The sequence below is a fragment of the Archocentrus centrarchus genome, chromosome 8 (genome assembly GCF_007364275.1).
Source record: "Archocentrus centrarchus isolate MPI-CPG fArcCen1 chromosome 8, fArcCen1, whole genome shotgun sequence".
In the NCBI taxonomy this organism is placed as follows: Eukaryota; Metazoa; Chordata; class Actinopteri; order Cichliformes; family Cichlidae; genus Archocentrus; species Archocentrus centrarchus.
In genome coordinates, this window is record NC_044353.1 from 30,359,528 (window position 1) to 30,379,552 (window position 20,025).

Below are 20,025 nucleotides of genomic sequence, written 5' to 3' on the forward strand. Positions count from 1 at the left end.
AAAAATCCTAGCAATTCAATGACCTCACTAAACGAATAGACATATTAGAGCAGAAGCATATTGAGACCAAAGACCCTACTCCAATACAACAAATTGCAACCATAAAAGAACTAAATAAGAAACTTGACGACAAGGTGGAACTTAAACTCAAATATATTAAACAAACTTACTATATAAACAGACCGTGAGCAAAAAAATTATTGGCCTGGTGACTAAAAAAAACAACAATTAGACAGATCCATCTATAAAATTAAAAACCCGGTTACCAACCAGATGTGCTTTACACCAGCTGAAATACAAAAGTCATTTGAAATATATTATGAGAATTTATATAGTCAATCCGAACTAACCGAGCCCCCATCGGTAAAGCAGTTTCTAGATTCTTTGGATCTTCCCTCTGTTGGCATAGAACAAAATAAGTGGATAACCGCAGAAATAACACATACAGATATCAATAAAGCCATCTCAAAACTGAAAGCAAGCAATGCACCAGGCAGAGATGGACTACCAGCTGAATGGTATAAGACTTTTAGGAAGTCTATAACACCTTAAATTAAAATGTTTTATTCAGGGGGGTGAGACAACACCAGCCTGGAAACAAGCAATAATTTCTGTCATACCAAAACTGGGAAAAGATAAAATTCAAATTCAATTCAAATTCAATTCAGTGTAATTCATATCGGCCCATCTCTGTCTTGAACACCAGTATAAAATATTTACTTCAATAATTTTTAGCAGACTAGAAAATATTATCCATGAACTGATCAATGTAAATATACATACACAGGATAATGTGAGGCGAGCATTGCACCTTATCGACGTTATGAGTAGAAATAATATGAAATCCCTAGCAATCGGGAAAAGCCTTCGATTCCGTACGTTGGGAATATTTACTGTATATCTGGTCTTACTACGTTTTGGCTTCAGTATTACAATCATAAGTTGTCTGAAATCAATATACAACCTGCCAGTGGCCCGGATCAAAATAAATGGCGGCCTTAAGGCAACTATTTGCATAGTTTATTTATGTTGATCAAGCAAGACTGTTCTGTGTTTAAAGTACTTACTTATTTCTTTACATGAAATATAAAATCCAAGTAAAGTGAACTTCATTTGGTCAAGTAGATTAAGCAAAACTAAACTTTGTATAAATCACTCAACTTTTTCAATGTACTTCGCGGTTCGCTTTTAGCGGACTCGCTGTTTCGTGGGTTTTTAATCAATATTAGTGTAAAATATTTATTGCGGTATTTTCGCTGTTTTGCGGGTTTTTTTGTTTCACATGCATAGTACATGCGTAGTACGTGTTGTACAGTAATGTATATATTTGGTGTATAAGTGTGTGGAGAGGGTTTATAAAAACTTAAAATAGTGTATAACTACTAAAATAATGTATAAGTATTAAAATAAATATAGCGTATACTTCGCAGATTTTCACTTATCGCGGGTGGTCCTGGAACGCAACACCCACGATAAGTGAGGGATTACTGTAGTGCTTTTCTACTCTGAGCACTCATACAACACGTTTACCCATTCACACAAGCACTTCCATGAGTAAATATATATATATATATATATATATATATATATATATATATATATATATATATATATATATATATATATATATAATATACATACACACACACACACACACATATATACATATATATATATATTAGGGGTGGGACTTTAATGCGTTAATTTCGATTAATTAATTACAGGGAAAATAACGAATTAAAAATTTTAACGCATTTTAATCGCACTTTGCACCTTGGAATGTTTCTCAGTGCACGAGTTCCAGGCATAAAGATTATATCAACGCACAATGTCAAAAATTATGCATGCTACATTTACATATTTGGTATTTATGGATTCAGCACAACCTCACCTTTCCAACAAGCCATCATACGTGTTTCTATGATAATCCCTAACAAAGTAATTACAAAGTAAATGAAAACATTTTGCATAGATATATTTTTTCCATGTTCGCCTATTTTAGGTATGTGTCTCTGTCTACCCCATACTTTAAGATATTCACATCCAGATATTCACATCCAGGTTCTGACTATATACATGCCTATTCTGAAAGCTCTCAGGCCTTGTGTTATTAATCTACATCAGTTTTTGTGTGTTAACCTCCATGCGGACAGGCTGTAATTGTGCTCTTTTTTTAGTTTTGGGGTATATAACAATATCTAACAATAACCATCTTGGCAGTAAAATAATTTTGTCCAAGAATACATGGTTTTTTAATTAATTATTAGGGGTGGGACTCGATTAAAAAAAAATCTAATTAATTAGGAGCTTTATAATTAATTAATCGAAAATTAATCGCATTTTAATCGCATTTGAATATTTAACATGATAAAAATTATTTTAAGTTTGGTTAATGAATTAATCAATATACATAGGCTTAAACTTCAAAATTTTGCTTATTTTCCCACCGGTCTACTACACAGACCAACGAAGGGTGGAAGTGCTCCTGTGATAAGCAAACTCCTTAAATTAAAGTTAACAATAACTGGATAGTTTTATTCAGCATTAATGTCTCACTTAATATAGTTGGAAATTAATCATTCGTTCAGCTGTATTCCTTGATGTTGAATTGTGTCATGCTTGTTTTAACAGCTTATTTTGAAGTAAAGATTTAAAATTAAACCACAAAAAGGAGAAAAAGTTCATTCTCCGTTTAACCAGCTGCTTTTACACAGCTGTACTTCGCACTCACGGTTGCTAGGCGACATGCAGAGGTGAGGGCAGGTGACGCTGATATGAAGGCTAGCCGCTCACTTCTGGCCTTTGCGGTCTTCGTGGGCTGCGAAGGTCTACGTGGGCCGGGTCCTTCGAAGGATGCGGCCCCTGAATTTTTGACATTGTGCGTCGATATAATCTGTATGCCTGGAACTCGTGCACTGTTCCATGGTGCAAAGCGCAATTAAAATGCGTTAAAATTTTTAATTCGTTATTTTCCCCGTAATTAATTAATCGAAATTAACGCGTTAAAGTCCCACCCCTAATAATTATCCGTAGCCGGGTGGCAAAATGGGGTGGAGGATGTTTTCCCTTTTTTGGCCACTAGTGGGCAATGTGGGTTTTCCCGGGGACTTTCTTGGGGTTGTGAAGGTCGTAGTAGAAGGGGGAGGGAGGCTATAAATACTTCCATGGGAAGTAGGAAGTTGTTTTCACTCTGCCTGTCTAAGCTCAAGTAGAAGGCCACACCTGAGGTTTCTGGGGAAAGCACTTCTGAGGTAAATTTACCTGTGTTATGGCAACTGCTCATGTGAAGTTTAGGTCAGGTGTATCCTGTTTTGTAAGTGTTAATTATTGTAATGTTTATTTGGTTTGGCCATGTTCCCAGGCTGCTTGGTGTGACAAAAGGTCAGATGACTTTGCAGGCCTGAAGGGATGTGGACCATGTGTTTTGGTGACTGTTTATGGTATTTCTTTTTGGTTACTTTTTCCTGTTTATTTCCTGTTTTTTTTGTTGAATTTTGATTAAACAGCTTCTTTTGTTTCTTGTAGATTTGAAGTTTATTTTCAGGGGTGCATTTGTGGGTAGGCCTCGAAACAGTGCACCTCGGGTTAGTATTGTGTACATTTTATTTTGGTGTGTAATTATTTTGGGGATTATTTTGTGATTGATGTTTTTGTGTTTGTTAATACAGGAAACTAGACCATTGCAGTTGTTAGTGTACTCAATCACTGGTTGTTTTTTATGGGTTTTATGGGTTGGTTTAAGAGTGAGTTGTTCAAATAAAGAGCTTTATTTTATGAAATTCGTGTTTTGTCTTGAGCTGTTTGGCCAGACACCACATATACAATCTTTTTTTATTGAAGTTTGAAAAGGTTAAGCAGCCCTGTACTTTACAAAGAAAATACAAAATAAGGACAAGACCAGTAACCTGACCGTTGTTGGTACAAAACCTGTTTCTATATCTGTTTCTGTAGCCAACATCAGACCAAAACGGGGAGACTTTATTTCTGAATGTCATAAATTATACAAAGCAAGAGAGTAGAACTCCACCAATGTGGTAGTGCGGTGTTGCTTTTAGGGAGACAAGGTGTTTTGTTGCCTGCTCCTCATTTGCATAAAGTATATACCTGGGATAATTTATACAAATCAGGGGCGTGTGGTGTGGTGGCCTCTCACCACCACTGGTTTCAGTTAGAAGGACTGAGGCAGACAGCCCGTGCCAGGTGTTCATCCAATCAGGTGTAGCTCAGTGTTTGTACAGGTGTAAACACAGGCGAGAACTTGTCAATCATTAATCGTCAGTTTCTATTGGCTCACCTGTCTGAGAAAGCGGAAGGAGGTATAAGGTACCACCTTCTGTCAAATGCATGTCAAGATCTTATCAGTAATAGATAAAGATCTATAGCATAGATAAGATAAGCAATTTTCATATAGATGATGTCATATTTTTAATTGAATGTAGATTATAAAAATTGATAATATTATGTAAGGGGTATATGGAAATGAATGTCAGGGTTGGTGCTTATGTGTCACTATAGGGGAGGTGGGTGAAAGTATATATAAATATGGGTATATGGAAATGAATGTCAGGGTTGGTGCTTATGTGTCACTATAGGGGAGGTGGGTGAAAGTATACATATATATATATATATATATATATATATATATATATATATATATATATATATATATATATATATATATATATATATATATATATATATATATATATATATTTATATTTATTTATTATTTATTTTAATTGGGTATTTTCTTTTATTTTGTAAAACATAAATAAATAAAAAGGCACAGGACTTGTCATTTCATTTGTGTGAGACATTACAGCATGTATAGTTTGTTTTTTTTTCTTTTCATTTTTCATTCAGCTATGACTGAAACATTTTGCTGTGGACCACATTGGAAATCTTTACTTAATTTTATTTGTATATGTTTAATTCCGTCTAAAAAAATTAATGAAATCAAGATTCGTTTTACCCGATTTTCGCAAAGACAGCACCAGGACACCGTTAGTGAGCCTACTGAGACCTCTGTGTGCCACCACGAAAGTGATCATAAAATAAGTCAGACAGAAAGGTCGGAAAGCCTGAACTTTCGCCCCTCCTCCCTTCCTCTCTGCCCCCGCCTCTCTCTCTCTCCTGCTCCTCCTCCTGTTCCTCCTCCTGCTCCTCCCCCTGCTCCTCCTCCTGCTCCTCCTCCTCCTCAGTTAGGGTTTTGTGTTTAATTCTTCTGAGGAAAAAGAAAAATTAAAAAATGAAATTGTAAATTAAAAAATATAATTGAAAATAAAAGCAAATAAAATAAATAAAAAGAAGAAAAGCAAATGAAAATATATAAGCAAGAAAAAATAAAAGTAAATGACAAAAACTAAAAAGTAAATGAAAACTAAAAAAATGAAAGCAAATAAAATTGAAAATTAAAAAATAAAATTGAAAATTAAAAAATAAAATTGAAAATTAAAAAATAAAATTGTAAATGTAAAAATAAAATTGTAAATTAAAATTTAAAAAGTAAACTAAAAATTAAATTTTTAAAAAGTAAAATAAAAGTAAATTAGTGAAATCATCTGTTTTTTAAAAAAGTTTTCTGTTTTTCTAGTTCCACTAAAAACCTACCCCTCCCTCCTCCCTCCTCCCTCCTATGTTGAGCCGCTTTGAGATGTCGAGCCGCTTTGAGATGTTATCCACCTCTCTGTATTACAGTGTATTACGGTATTGAAAAAAGAAAACCAATAATTTAGACTTCAGTGGGGCCCCACCTATGCCCCTATTCAGGGCCTCTCTTTTGACGGTAACACCTCTGTTTGCTTTAGGTAAGATACAGAAAAATAACGGTCACCGAACCTCTTTAGCTTGCTGGACACATCTGTTTTTGTAAGATAAGAACCCCACACCCCTTTTCCAAAAAATTGAAAATTAAAAAATAAAATTGAAAATTAAAAAATGAAATTGTAAATTAAAAATAAAATGTAAAAACTAAAATGTAAAAAATACAATTGAAAAAATAAAAGTAAATGAAAAAAATGAAAGCAAATGAAATTGTAAATTAAAAAAAATAAAATTGTAAATTTAAAAATAAAATTGTAAATTAAAAAATAAAATTTAAAAAGTAAACTAAAAATTAAATTTTTAAAAAGTAAAATAAAAGTAAATTAGTGAAATCATCTGTTTTTTTTTTAAAAAAAGTTTCTGTTTTCTAGTTCCACTGACCTGTAACAGAAAATAGACACTAAAAACCTCCCCTCCCTCCTCCCTCCTCCCCCCTATGTTGAGCCTCTTTGAGATCTTATCCACCTCTCTGTATTACAGTGTATTACGGTATTGAAAAAAGAAAACCAATAATTTAGACTTCAGTGGGGGCCACACCTATGCCCCCTATTCAGGGCCTCTCTTTTCACGGTAACACCTTTGTTTTGCTTTAGGTAAGATACAGAAAAATAACGGTCACCGAACCTCTTTAGCTTGCTGGACACATCTGTTTTTGTAAGATAAGAACCCCACACCCCTTTTCCATAAAATTGAAAATTAAAAAATAAAATTGAAAATTAAAAAATTAAATAGAAAATTAAAAAATAAAATTTTAAATTTAAAAATAAAATTACAAAGTAAATAAAACTAAACTAAAAATTAAATTTTTAAAAAGTAAAATAAAAGTAAATTAGTGAAATCATCTGTTTTTTAAAAAAGTTTTCTGTTTTTCTAGTTCCACTAAAAAACCTCCCCCTCCCTCCTCCCTCCTCCCTCCTATGTTGAGCCGCTTTGAGATGTTATCCACCTCTCTGTATTACAGTGTATTACGGTATTGAAAAAAGAAAACCAATAATTTAGACTTCAGTGGGGGCCCCACCTATGCCCCCCTATTCAGGGCCTCTCTTTTGACAGTAACACCTCTGTTTGCTTTAGGTAAGATACAGAAAAATAACGGTCACCGAACCTCTTTAGCTTGTTGTACGCATCTGTTTTTGTAAGATAAGTACCCCACCCCCACCCCACCCCTCTTCCGATCAATCAGTTTCGTAAATGGTCCAGACTTTTACCGTGAGCACATCAGAGCCTGTCTCGTTTATGAAAAAAACAACTGAACCTACTAAATAGAATAGAATAGAATAGAATGCCTTTATTGTCATTATACAGGATGTACAATGAGATGGGAGGGCCACTCCTGTTCAGTGCCATACAACAGAAAATCAAACTCTCTAAAATAAAAATAAAAATATTATAACCTATTATAATCAAGAAATATACAGAAAAGAAACAATGTATAAAATATACAAAAAATAGAATGTATAAAAAATATATACATACATTGGTGCATCTGTACATTGTAAGAAAAGTAAATAAGTGTATACATATAATAATGAAGATGATGAATATTGCACTTGGTGAATGAATATTGCACTAGTGAATGAATACTGGATATTACACAATATAGGAATGTTAGATATTGTTCAGTATGAATAATCTAATATTGCACAGAGATGTGGGTGTTGCACAGTTACGGTGGGTGAGTGTGAGAGTTCAGGGTGGTGATTGCTCTGACGAAGAACCTGTTCTTGAGTCTGTTTGTTCTGGCAACCGTGTAAAACAAGTGATTGGCAACTTTAGTTAAGATAAGTTACGTTTATTTCCCCTTTGTATGTATAGTTCCAGCCTCATAACTCAAAAAAAAAAAAAAAAAAAAAAAAAAAAAAAAAAAAAATATAAATATATATATATATATATATATATATATATATATATATATATATATATATATATATATATATATATATATATATATATATATATATATATATATATATATATATATATATATATATATATATAATAGAGGTTATTATAGATCACAGACCTGCCTTAGAAAGAAGAATGATAAAATCTGCCATTTGGGTGTAAAAGCTAACTGTCAAACACACAAACCTATAAAGAGCCTCAGTGTAAATATGTTGTTAGTTTGTTCCTCTAACTGTGACTCTTGGACGGTCGCTAGGATTTTTGTAAAGACATGGTTTATACAGGTATATCAAACTCTGTTTTTAGGTTGTAGGTCATTTAAAAAATACTTTCTAAATTTTTTTTTTTTTTTTTTTTTTTTTTTTTAACTTTTGTGTTAGATCACACGCTCATGGGCTCCATTTCAGATACAGATGTCAGTAAGTTTTTTTTTTTTTTTGTTTTTTTTTCACGGCATGTCTTGATGAATAAGAGGGTCATAGAACTTTTTTTTTTCTTCAGATGCTGGATTGATTGGGGAGGCGGATATTGGTATGTTTTGGGGTTTTTTGAGGGTTTTTTTTTTTTTTTTGGTATTTTTGTTTTTCAGACAAAAAAAACAAAATGCTTTAAAAATAAGAAACTTTTTAAACCATTTCAGACATATTTGAGTTAGACCTCTATCTTCACATTCAGAGACCTTTGTCCCCTCAGTAACAGGACTGGGCTCAGCTTCTAAGGGCAGCAAGCTAGTGGAAAGCCAAAGATAGAATCTCCGTGGTGCAACCTCAATAGGAAAACATCTCACAGTTGACAGAAGTGACAACCCTGCCCCAAATTTTGTCACATAAGTTATTAAAAATAGGTGAGTATGTTTACTATGTTTGTTTTATTAATTTAAAAAAATCTGTCTTTCAGGAGGTAAAGGTGTTATTGGAGCTCGCATACCAATACGCAGAAGGACGTGGAGAAATGAGAGGAGGTGCAGGGGCCTATACACTAGGGTTCTTTTGTAAAACATTTACACCTGTGTTAGAATTATTAACCTTAATAAAACATTTACAGTCATGTCAGAGTTATTGACCTTAATAAAATAAGTTTTTTGTTTTTTTTAAACTGGATTTTATTGAACAATAAAATGTCTAGTAATGATTATTTTAGAGATTTAAATGCAGCTTTAGCCTTGTTAGAGGGTGAAAATAGAGAGAACGCTAGTCAATCCAATCCTGAAATCATCTCTTTGACTCCTGTTATTGATGCTGTGAACTCTTTCAACTGGCTACAACTATTGGACCCCCAACTCTCCCCGTGTTGATAATACATGAGATAACCCTATTGAACCCCCTCAAAATCAGACACCCAGTCATGATACATTTGATGTTTTTGATGCTATCGATAATGTTCTAGCTCAATTACAGTCTAACCAACAACCTATACCGTCTGAATTAATAGCCTGTTAAAGCAGAGACCCCGTGAAAATCCCTGTCCTTACTGTAAGGACGGCAATTGCAGTGAGATCAGCAAATGCACTGGGCTTGACATGCATGGAGTTCTGCTCCTGATTTATACTGTGTGTAGTTAAGTTATAGTTTTATTAAAAAGGCCCATCAAGGCCAAACTGTTATAATCTCTTGTGGTTTTCTGTCCTACTCTCTTATCTCTGCTGATTTTACTAGTACAGTCTACTATATTGCAATGAAATGCAGTATATTCTTTCATTTGGGACAGATCACATATTTTTAAATGACTATGCATAGTATATTTACATATTTGGTATTGCTGGATTTAGAAAATAAGCACATTAATTCAACAAGCCTACTGTGTTATATGACAATACATGTGACATAATAAAACTTGGGACTGAAGACTCAATTTTGTCAATACTTTTCAGTTGGGGCACTTCATACATTAAGTGACTTAACACCCTGATTATGCAGGCCATATTTACATATGTATTGATGGATTCAGCACAACCTCATCTTTCCAACAAGCCATCATATATGTTTCTATGACAAACCCTGGCAAAGCAATTACAAAGTAAATAAAAACATTTTGCATAGATATATTTTTTCCATGTTTGCCTATTTTAGGTATGTGTTCCAAGGTCTCTATCTACCATACTTTAAGATATTTCCATCCAGTTTTTTCTAGTGGGTAAAGCGAAGTCCTGACTACATACATGTCTATTCTGAAAGCTCTCAGGCCTTATGTTATTAATCTACATCGGTTTTGGGGGTTAACCCCATATGGACAGGCTGTACTTGAGTTCTTTTTTAGTTTTGGGTATATAACAATATCTATCAATTTAACCATCTTGGCAGTAAAATATTTTTGGCCAAGAATCCATTTCGTATAGGGAAGACATCAGAGATGAGGAAAAACATGGTTGGGTTTAGTTCTACCTCCAGTAGGTGTATGTCAAAATTTGGGGGGGGGCATTGTCACTAGCCTAGTGGATACGACGCCACATTGAGTGGGTGGGCCCCGTTTCTGTGATACGTCAGTGTATATGTCTATGGATTTACTGAGCTAGCGGAAATCCTGCTGACTGAAGGATGGAAGTTTGTTCATTCAGTCTGTTTACATGTTTTGTTATCTTACACAGGAGGAAGCACTTTTGGTGAAGTCTACTTCACTGCAGACTGTCTTTTTAAAGAATAAGTCAGCCTTTAGCTGTTTTTGCTCTGTATCTTTTCTGTTTACATTTTAATAGCACAGCTGTTAGTCTTTTCTTATGAAGGAAAAAAGCATTAATTTATTTGAGGAGCATTATTATTTAAATATGCCAGTGGTTTATTTTTCAGCAATCCCTCATGCACATCTACAGCTGAATGTTAATAAAAGTGTCTGTGTGACATTTGGGACATGTAGCTTTGACTCAGAAGTACCTTTTTGTTTATACCTTTGGGAAGAAAAAAATATCAAGATATATTTCTTATATCGCCATTCAGATAAAAAAATTTTGAGATATTATTTTGGTCCATATTCCCCAGCCCTAGTAGTTCTAAACATATTTAGGGTGTTTTTTCTTTACTTTTTGTCTCTTTTTCTTTACTTTTTGTCAGCTGGTTTACCAAAAGAAGCCATCTCATGCCATGATATGAGCTGTAAGAATCCTCAACATAGCGCTGAGTTATGCACTATGTATGAGAATGCTGTGACGCCCCTTCTTACCTCAAGTAAGCCTCTGTATAAAACCAGCTCACATGGTATCAAGCCAGGCTGGAATGACTATGTAGGAAAGCTTCATGGAGGGTCCAGAAGGGCTCTTAAAGCATGGGTTGATTTGGGTAAACATAGACATGCCCCTTTGTTTGAGTATTAAAAAACAGGCAAATGCAAATTTTAAATATGCTTTAAGATTTATAAAGAGAAACAAAAACACTATGAGGTCTGACTCTTGCAAGAAAGTTAAAAAATAATGTCTAGGACTAGAAATTAAGAAAATAAATAATTGCAAAACATCACTTCCAACTACTATTGATGGTGTCAGAGATGTAAAAGAAATTACTCAGTTACGGCAGGAACACTACACTGAGCTGTTTAATTGTGTCAAAATTAACGCTTATGTGGTGGGTGACATACATAGTAATGAGAATGTGATTGTCTCCCCTCAAGAAATACATAATGCAATCATGACACTGAAAGACAATAAGGCATGTGGTATGGATAACATTTGTACTGAGCATCTGAAAAATGCAAGTAGAAAACTCTGTCCACTACTTTCTATGTGTTTCACTGGCCTTTTAGTCTCCAAAGATGATATTCCTTTCCCCCGACAGCCTTGATTGCAACTACATGCAAATAATCAATTATGCACATTAGGTGATGGCGTCATATAGCAACTTCTAGGGGATGCTGCTTGGGCTGCTGCACCTACAGCAGCATCCCCGACATCCCCGACATCACCGACATCCCCGACATCACCGACATCCCCGACATCACCGATGTCGTTGTTGATACTAAACTAATTCCAGATGTGCTGACTGTTAATTATCATCCTATTGTCATCTCTGACCATGCTCCTCTCACATTAGATATCAAATTTCCCATTCAACATCGATATGTAACACCGTGGAAGTTCAATCTTTTAATGATGTAAACGGTGATGTCGGGGATGTCGGGGATGTCGGTGATGTCGGGGATGTCGGTGATGTCGGGGATGCTGCTGTAGGTGCAGCAGCCCAAGCAGCATCCCCTAGAAGTTGCTATATGACGCCATCACCTAATGTGCATAATTGATTATTTGCATGTAGTTGCAATCAAGGCTGTCGGGGGAAAGGAATATCATCTTTGGAGACTAAAAGGCCAGTGAAACACATAGAAAGTAGTGGACAGAGTTTTCTACTTGCATTTTTCAGATGCTCAGTACAAATGTTATCCATACCACATGCCTTATTGTCTTTCAGTGTCATGATTGCATTATGTATTTCTTGAGGGGAGACAATCACATTCTCATTACTATGTATGTCACCCACCACATAAGCGTTAATTTTGACACAATTAAACAGCTCAGTGTAGTTTTCCTGCCGTAACTGAGTAATTTCTTTTACATCTCTGACACCATCAATAGTAGTTGGAAGTGATGTTTTGCAATTATTTATTTTCTTAATTTCTAGTCCTAGACATTATTTTTTAACTTTCTTGCAAGAGTCAGACCTCATAGTGTTTTTGTTTCTCTTTATAAATCTTAAAGCATATTTAAAATTTGCATTTGCCTGTTTTTTAATACTCAAACAAAGGGGCATGTCTATGTTTACCCAAATCAACCCATGCTTTAAGAGCCCTTCTGGACCCTCCATGAAGCTTTCCTACATAGTCATTCCAGCCTGGCTTGATACCATGTGAGCTGGTTTTATACAGAGGCTTACTTGAGGTAAGAAGGGGCGTCACAGCATTCTCATACATAGTGCATAACTCAGCGCTATGTTGAGGATTCTTACAGCTCATATCATGGCATGAGATGGCTTCTTTTGGTAAACCAGCTGACAAAAAGTAAAGAAAAAGAGACAAAAAGTAAAGAAAAAACACCCTAAATATGTTTAGAACTACTAGGGCTGGGGAATATGGACCAAAATAATATCTCAAAATTTTTTTATCTGAATGGCGATATAAGAAATATATCTTGATATTTTTTTCTTCCCAAAGGTATAAACAAAAAGGTACTTCTTTTTTTTTTTTTTTTTTTTTTTTTTTCTTTTCTTTTCTTCCCCTCTCTTTTTTTTTTTTTAGCCTGTCATGTCTGGTAGATCTTGCAAGCAGAACTGTGATCTGAATGCGTTGTTGTCCCAAACATGTTTGCTATTTCAAGATGAGCTCTATAGGTTCTCAATAGGCTCTTCTTGTTGTTGTTTTAACCCTTTATTTTATTTATCTGAGTTATTTTTCCACATACTATGTAACAGCCAGAGCTGACAGGCTGAAGAAGAGGAAAATAAAGAGAAGAAAAAGGGAGAGAGAAAGGGAGCAAAAAAAAAAAAAAAAAAAAAAAAAGGGGAAAGAGCACAAGTCTATTAATCAGATACTTCATCACTTTAACATATAAAAAAATACTATCAATACTTGCAAAAATAAATTTGTGTGTGAAAAACAAAACTAACAAAGCATGTTACGCACACCAACAATTTTGTTGAGTTGTGATTGAGTGGGCGTTTGTGTCTGTGTCATGTTTGTGTCTGTGTCATGGAACGTACTTACCAATGAGGGCAAAACGCTGCAGCTCCACCCATCAGAAGCCAGAGGCAGGTACGGAAAGCCCCCGGAACCCCAGGCCACCAGCAGCCCACCAAGAGCCAGGAAGACCCTCGGCCACTCAGTCCAAAGACAACCGCCCACCTACCCCAGCAGACGGGAGAGGGTGGTCTCAGACGGAGCCCCCCCAGTCGAGGAGCGAGGGCTCCAGGGAACCCAAGGCGATGAGAAGCCAGCCCCCCCCCAGCGGCCAGCCCCCTGCACTGGCCGGCGGCAGGGCTCCCGGGCCCACGGCACCCAAGGACCGCCCGACCCTCCACAGAGCCCCCCCCCACGCCGAAGAAGCCAACGCAGCCCCGCACCGCACCCCCAAGGGGGGCAGGCCAGTACCCACGCCAGAACACCCAGCCCCACCCAGGAACCCCGAGGCACCCCCATCCCAGGGGGGTAGGGGGGAGGAGGCAACCAGCAAGGAGTGGCCAGGAGGCAAGGCACAAGGCCCAGACCCAGGTCCAGCCATACATACAAACACACCCAGACACCCGTGTACACATTTATACACAGATACTCATACATGCCCATACATACTTACCCACACACAGATATGCCATACATACACATTCACTCACCCACCCATACTCACGGAGACGGTGACAAATACACAAAGACACACATTCATCCATAGCTACCCACCCTCTGAAGGCGGGGCAAGTGGAAACCACCCCAGGGCCAACAGCGACCCCAGGACGCCACCAGCCCGGTCCCCAAGGAACCACCCGACCCCTACCCCGGGCGAGACGCAAGAAATCGGGGTGTAAGATGACCCATCCACCCCTCCTCCTCCCCAACTTGTAGGTCTATGTGTTAATGTTTGTGAGTGAATGAGGTGTATAGGGTGCAGTTAAAATTGAGGGGACAGTTATGCCACAAGCGCCAACTGTTGGTCGTCAGCGCTTGCCCACACTGCCCCCCCAAAACCCTCCATGTCTAAAGTGCAAATAAAATTTGGAGACAGACAGTGACGAGGATCCGAGTGGGGCCACCTCAGCGGCCCATCTCATCAACCTCTGAGTAACATGCCTGCCCCAAAGGTCCTATGTGTATCAGGGTGTAAGTGTGTATGTGTTGTGAGTTATAATGACTAAAGTGCAATTAAAACGGAGAGGCAAGTGGTGGTGCAGCTCTCCACGTGGCCTCTCCATCCTACATCTGTGAGTGATGTGTATTCTGTGTGTGTGTGTGTGTGTGTTTGTGTATGGGGAGGGGGAGGGGGGGGGGGGGCATATGACCAGGAAAAATCCTGGAAGAAGAGAGCCAGCTGGCCGCTGGCTCAATAGGCACCCCGACCTCCCACACCCCAGCACAGGGCAGGGGGAGGTGAGCCCGGGGCCGCGGTGACAGCATCCCGGAGCACTGCAGCACCCGAGGTTGGCGCCCTCGCCCCCCCCGCAGAGGGCAGCCCGCTCCTCCTAGATGCCCATTCACTCAACAATAGACACAAACAGGCGACAGGACATACTGGCCTGGGCATGGAAATGCAGTGCCCAGTCCCCCCCAACCACCCCACCGCGGCCCCATCCCCCACCCCACCCCCCTGCAATGCAGGCACCCCAGGGCCCCAAAAGCGTAGACCGGACATCCCGACGTCAGGCCAACCCACCCCACCCGGCGGCGCGGCCGGGACAGCAGAGGCCCCCCCCGCGTCAGGGGGGGCCCACCGGGAGCCGGCGCGGCCCCAGTGTCGGGGCCCCAGACCCCAGCCCCCAAGCCATACAGGGAAGACCAGCCAACCGACCGAGGGCCGGCACCACCCCCCCAAGCACCCCGCCCACACCCCAGGACCGAAGGCAGCACCATCCAAGCCCCCACCACCATCAACCAGGACAGGCACACAGACATCACCAGAAGGTCGCCCCAGGACCCCAGCCTCAGGAGGCTACCAGCTACCCAGGCCCCCGGAGTCCCCCCCCACCCCCCCACAAAGCACATCAGGAGCAGAGCCCGCAGCCCACCACCCCCACTAAGTAATGGAGCTGAGCAGTGGGAACCAAAGAGAGTCAAATTCCTCCAATTTGTTTTTAGAAGAAGCAGACATTCTCTCTAAACTAACATGATCTACTAATAAATTTCTGTACTGAGTAATACATAGTTTATTTTTTGTCTTCCAGTTCATGAGGATCATCTTCTTAGCGATGCACAAGGCAGTAAGAACTATGTGTGATATATTTAACTCCATAATTAATTCACTGACATCACCTAAGATGCATAGTCTGGGGGAAGTTGGGATATGACAGCTAACCATGTGGATAGATCTTCACAAATCCTCTGCCAAAATCTCTGAACTGGTACACAAGACCACAGAGCGTGTAGATGATTATCCTCTGAATTGCTTGTACAGTGGGTGCATATGTTTGAGTGTGTAAGGCCCATTTGGAACATCCTTTGTGCAGTGTAGTATGTTCTATGGAGAATCTTATATTGTACAAGTTGTATTTGGGGTCTTTTAGTCATTTTGAAGATATTTAAACATATTTCTGTCCATAAATTTTGATCCAGGTTGACAGAAAGATCACGCTCCCATTTTGTAATTGGGAGGGAAACTGAATCATCAGTTTTTATTAATAATTTATATAATTTTGATAACAATTTTGGGGTACAGAGGTTAAGAAATTCTGTTACCCAAGTAGGCATTTCTAGATTCAATTGATTAAGGTTAAATCTTCCCTGTAGGACGGACTTAACTTGTTGATATTCCAGAAATCTACCGTTGCCAATTCTATATTTTGATATAAGTTCTTGGAACGTGATAAAATTTCCATCTTGGATAATATGTTCTAAGTTATTTATACCCTTATCACGCCATAACGGAAAATTCAGCATTTTCTTTTTCTGACAAATATCTGGATTGTTCCAAATGGGTGTTAGTTTACAGGGGATGAGTGAAGACTTAGTTATTTTTAAAAATTCCCACCAGGCTGTCAGAGAGGTATTTATACTAAGGACTTTATAGCAGTTATGATGTTTAATACTGGAACTAATGAAAGGTAAATCTGAGATTTTTATTTTTCCACAAAACGCCTGTTCTAGATCCAGCCATGGGTTGTCTAATGAATTGGATTTGATCCACTTTGAAATATACTGCAATCTACTGCTTAAGAAATAGTAATAAAAGTTTGGTAATTCTAGACCTCCACTGTGTTTTGGCTTTTGTAAAGTTTTTAAGCTTATTCTTGACGGTTTGTTTTTCCATAAAAATTTTGAGATGTTTGAATCTAGTGACTTGAACCAAGGAATAGAAGGTTTATTAGGGATCAATGAAAATAGATAATTAATTTTTGGTAAAACCATCATTTTAATGGCAGCAACTCTCCCCATGAGTGATATAGGTAAACTGTTCCAACGTGTGAGATCATCCTCTATTGTTTTTAATAAGGGGATATGATTTAATCGTACCAAGTCTGAGAGCCTGGCGGAAAAATTTATGCCTAAATATCTAATATTTCCTGACTTTAGTGGGGTCCTAGAGGTTCTCTGGAAATTACAATTCAGAGGCAAAACTGTTGATTTACTCCAATTGATAGAGTAATCAGATATAGATGAGAACTTATCTATCAGTGTGATAGTCTTCAAAAGAGAGCCTTGTGAATTCCCAAGGAAAAGTAATACATCATCAGCATAAAGGCTAAGTTTATGGTCCATATTTTCAGTTTGAATCCCTTTAATATTTGCATTTTGACGGATTGCTGCTGCTAGCGGCTCAATGAAAATTACAAAAAGAGAGGGAGAGAGTGGGCAGCCCTGCCTAGTGCCCCTCTGCAGACTGAAACTTTGTGAAATGAGATCATTTGTCCTAACACGCGCATTCGGAGAGCTGTGTAGTGTTCTGATCCAGTTTATAAAGGATGAACCGAATCCAAATTTTTGCAGAACTGCTAGTAAGAATTTCCAATTTACCCGATCAAATGCCTTCTCTGCATCTAAAGACACGATTGTCGTCTCTAATTTGTTAATAGAACAATAGTCTATTATATTTATCAGTCGACGTGTATTATTGGCTGAGTGCCGACCCTTGATAAAGCCTGTTTGATCTGGATGTACAATAAATGGAGTAATACTTTCTAATCTTTTGGCAAGGGCTTTGCAAATTATTTTAAGATCTACATTAATGAGAGAGATTGGCCTGTAGCTGGATGGGAGTGTGGGGTCTTTGCCTGGTTTAAGAAGCAGGCTAATGTTAGCAGAGTTTAAGGTTGGAGATAAGATGTGGTCATTCTGAATCTGAGTTACCATTCTGAAAAAAATGGGAGCTAGCTCAGACCAAAATTCTTTATAAAACTCGGCTGGAAAACCATCTGGGCCTGGGGCTTTATTATTTGGGAGATGCTGTAGGGCTTCACTAAGTTCAGACAATGAAAGAGGTAAATCCAGAGCTGCAGCCTGGCTGTCATTTAGTTTTGGTAGATTTATATTATTAAGAAATTCTTCAATTTCAGTATCAGATGGGTTAATCTGTGGTGAATATAAGGCTTCATAGAAGTCTCTGAAAGAGTTATTTATTTGTTGTGGGTCATGAGTAATAATACCAGTCGAGTCTTTAATAGAAAAAATAGCTGTTTTTTCTTTATTCAGTTTTAATTGCTTGGCCAGGAATTTTCCAGATTTATTTCCATGCTCAAAGTTTTCCAAACGCAGCCTCTGCAACATAAATTGTGTCCTTTTATCAATTATTTCATTTAGCTCCAGTTTCAGTTTCCTCAGGCTGATAATTGTATGTTCTTGTGGTGAAGCGGCATAAGCAGTTTCTAAAGATTTAATTTTTTGTTCTAATTCTAACACAAGTGCTTTTTCTTTATTTTTCCTATGCGAGCAGTAAGATATTATTTTGCCCCGCATTACTGCCTTTCCTGCTTCCCAAAGAACACATGGTGATATTCCTGGAATATCATTATATTCTAAGTATGCTGACCATTCCTTTTTGAAATAATTAATAAAATCTTCTTCTTTAAGTAATGATGTATTAAATCTCCAGTTCCTGATTGGTGGTGTGACTCTTTTCTGTGTCAGAGACATAGACACCGGTGCATGATCGCTAATAGTGATAGGGTGAATCTGAGTGTCTGTGATATCCATCATTATGGAGCTGCTAACTAAAAAGTAATCTAAGCGGGAATGAGATTTGTGTACTGGTGAGAAATAACTATAATCTCTCAAAGTAGGGTGATGTGAACGCCAAGCATCGCAAAGTCCAAAATCCTTCATGTACTGTTTAAGAATGTCTGCAGACTGCCAGTTCCTCTGACTCACTGCTGTACTGAGCCTGTCAATATCTGCATTAAGTACCAGGTTGAAGTCTCCTCCTATTACAAGTGTGGTGTCAGAGTGATCTGAGAGTGAAGTGAACAAAGCATGAAAGAAGGAGGGGTCATCAACATTTGGTCCATATATACTAGCAATACATAAATCTGTATTCTGTATAGATAAATTAAGTATTATAAATCTACCTTCAGGGTCTATTGTACTGTTGCTAATGTTAAAGTTTATCTTCTTGTTAATCAATATAGCTACACCTCTTTGTTTGGAGTTATAGCAGGCTGAGTACGTGTGAGGGAACTGTGGAGAGGAAAGAGTGAGCACAGATGTTTTGGACACATGTGTCTCCTGTAGAAAAACAACATCTGCTTTTAAGTCTTTTAACCGATTAAAAATTTTTAGTCTCTTTTCCCTCGAACCAGCCCCGTGCACATTCCATGAGACAAATCTGAGTGTGCTCATATTTAAACTAACTGATGGACTGTTGTGTGCTCACTAAGGATGTGTGTGTGTGTGTACATATGTTCTGTATGTTGGCGTGTGCCCTTTATATTGATGTGTGCGTGTGTATGTGCGCTGTATGTTGGTGTGTGTGCATCTGCGCTGTATGTTAGTGTAGTAAACTGTAGCATTGTAAGTGACGTAAACATATTGCTGAGTGCAGAAAGAAAAAAGACGTGTAAAAAGTGACCTAAGTGACATAAGAATGAAATTAGATGAGGGGAAAACAAAACAGAACAAACAAACAAACAAACGATCACGGTACTATGCTGACTCGTCGGCGTTAATGGTACTACTTAGACAGATTTAGACTATTTAATGGTACTGTTTAGATGGTTGAAAAAAAAACTCAGAAAAGAACGTTAATATGGACACAGATCACCTGATCGATCAGCTGAGCCATGGCGTGGTGTTTTTGTCTCGGTAAAGCTGTCCGTTTACATACAGGTACTTCTGAGTCAAAGCTACATGTCCCAAATGTCACACAGACACTTTTATTAACATTCAGCTGTAGATGTGCATGAGGGATTGCTGAAAAATAAACCACTGGCATATTTAAATAATAATGCTCCTCAAATAAATTAATGCTTTTTTCCTTCATAAGAAAAGACTAACAGCTGTGCTATTAAAATGTAAACAGAAAAGATACAGAGCAAAAACAGCTAAAGGCTGACTTATTCTTTAAAAAGACAGTCTGCAGTGAAGTAGACTTCACCAAAAGTGCTTCCTCCTGTGTAAGATAACAAAACATGTAAACAGACTGAATGAACAAACTTCCATCCTTCAGTCAGCAGGATTTCCGCTAGCTCAGTAAAT

The 20,025-nt window shown here is 37.8% G+C and overlaps 1 long non-coding RNA gene across 1 annotated transcript; it reads left to right on the forward strand.

Moving 5' to 3' along the window:
* The first annotated feature begins 8,120 nt into the window (after positions 1–8,120).
* On the forward strand, positions 8,121–9,534 carry LOC115784857 (uncharacterized). Its single transcript, XR_004020296.1, has 3 exons — positions 8,121–8,143; positions 8,230–8,259; positions 8,422–9,534. It is a non-coding gene; the product is annotated as an uncharacterized LOC115784857 (long non-coding RNA).
* The last annotated feature ends 10,491 nt before the right edge of the window (positions 9,535–20,025 follow it).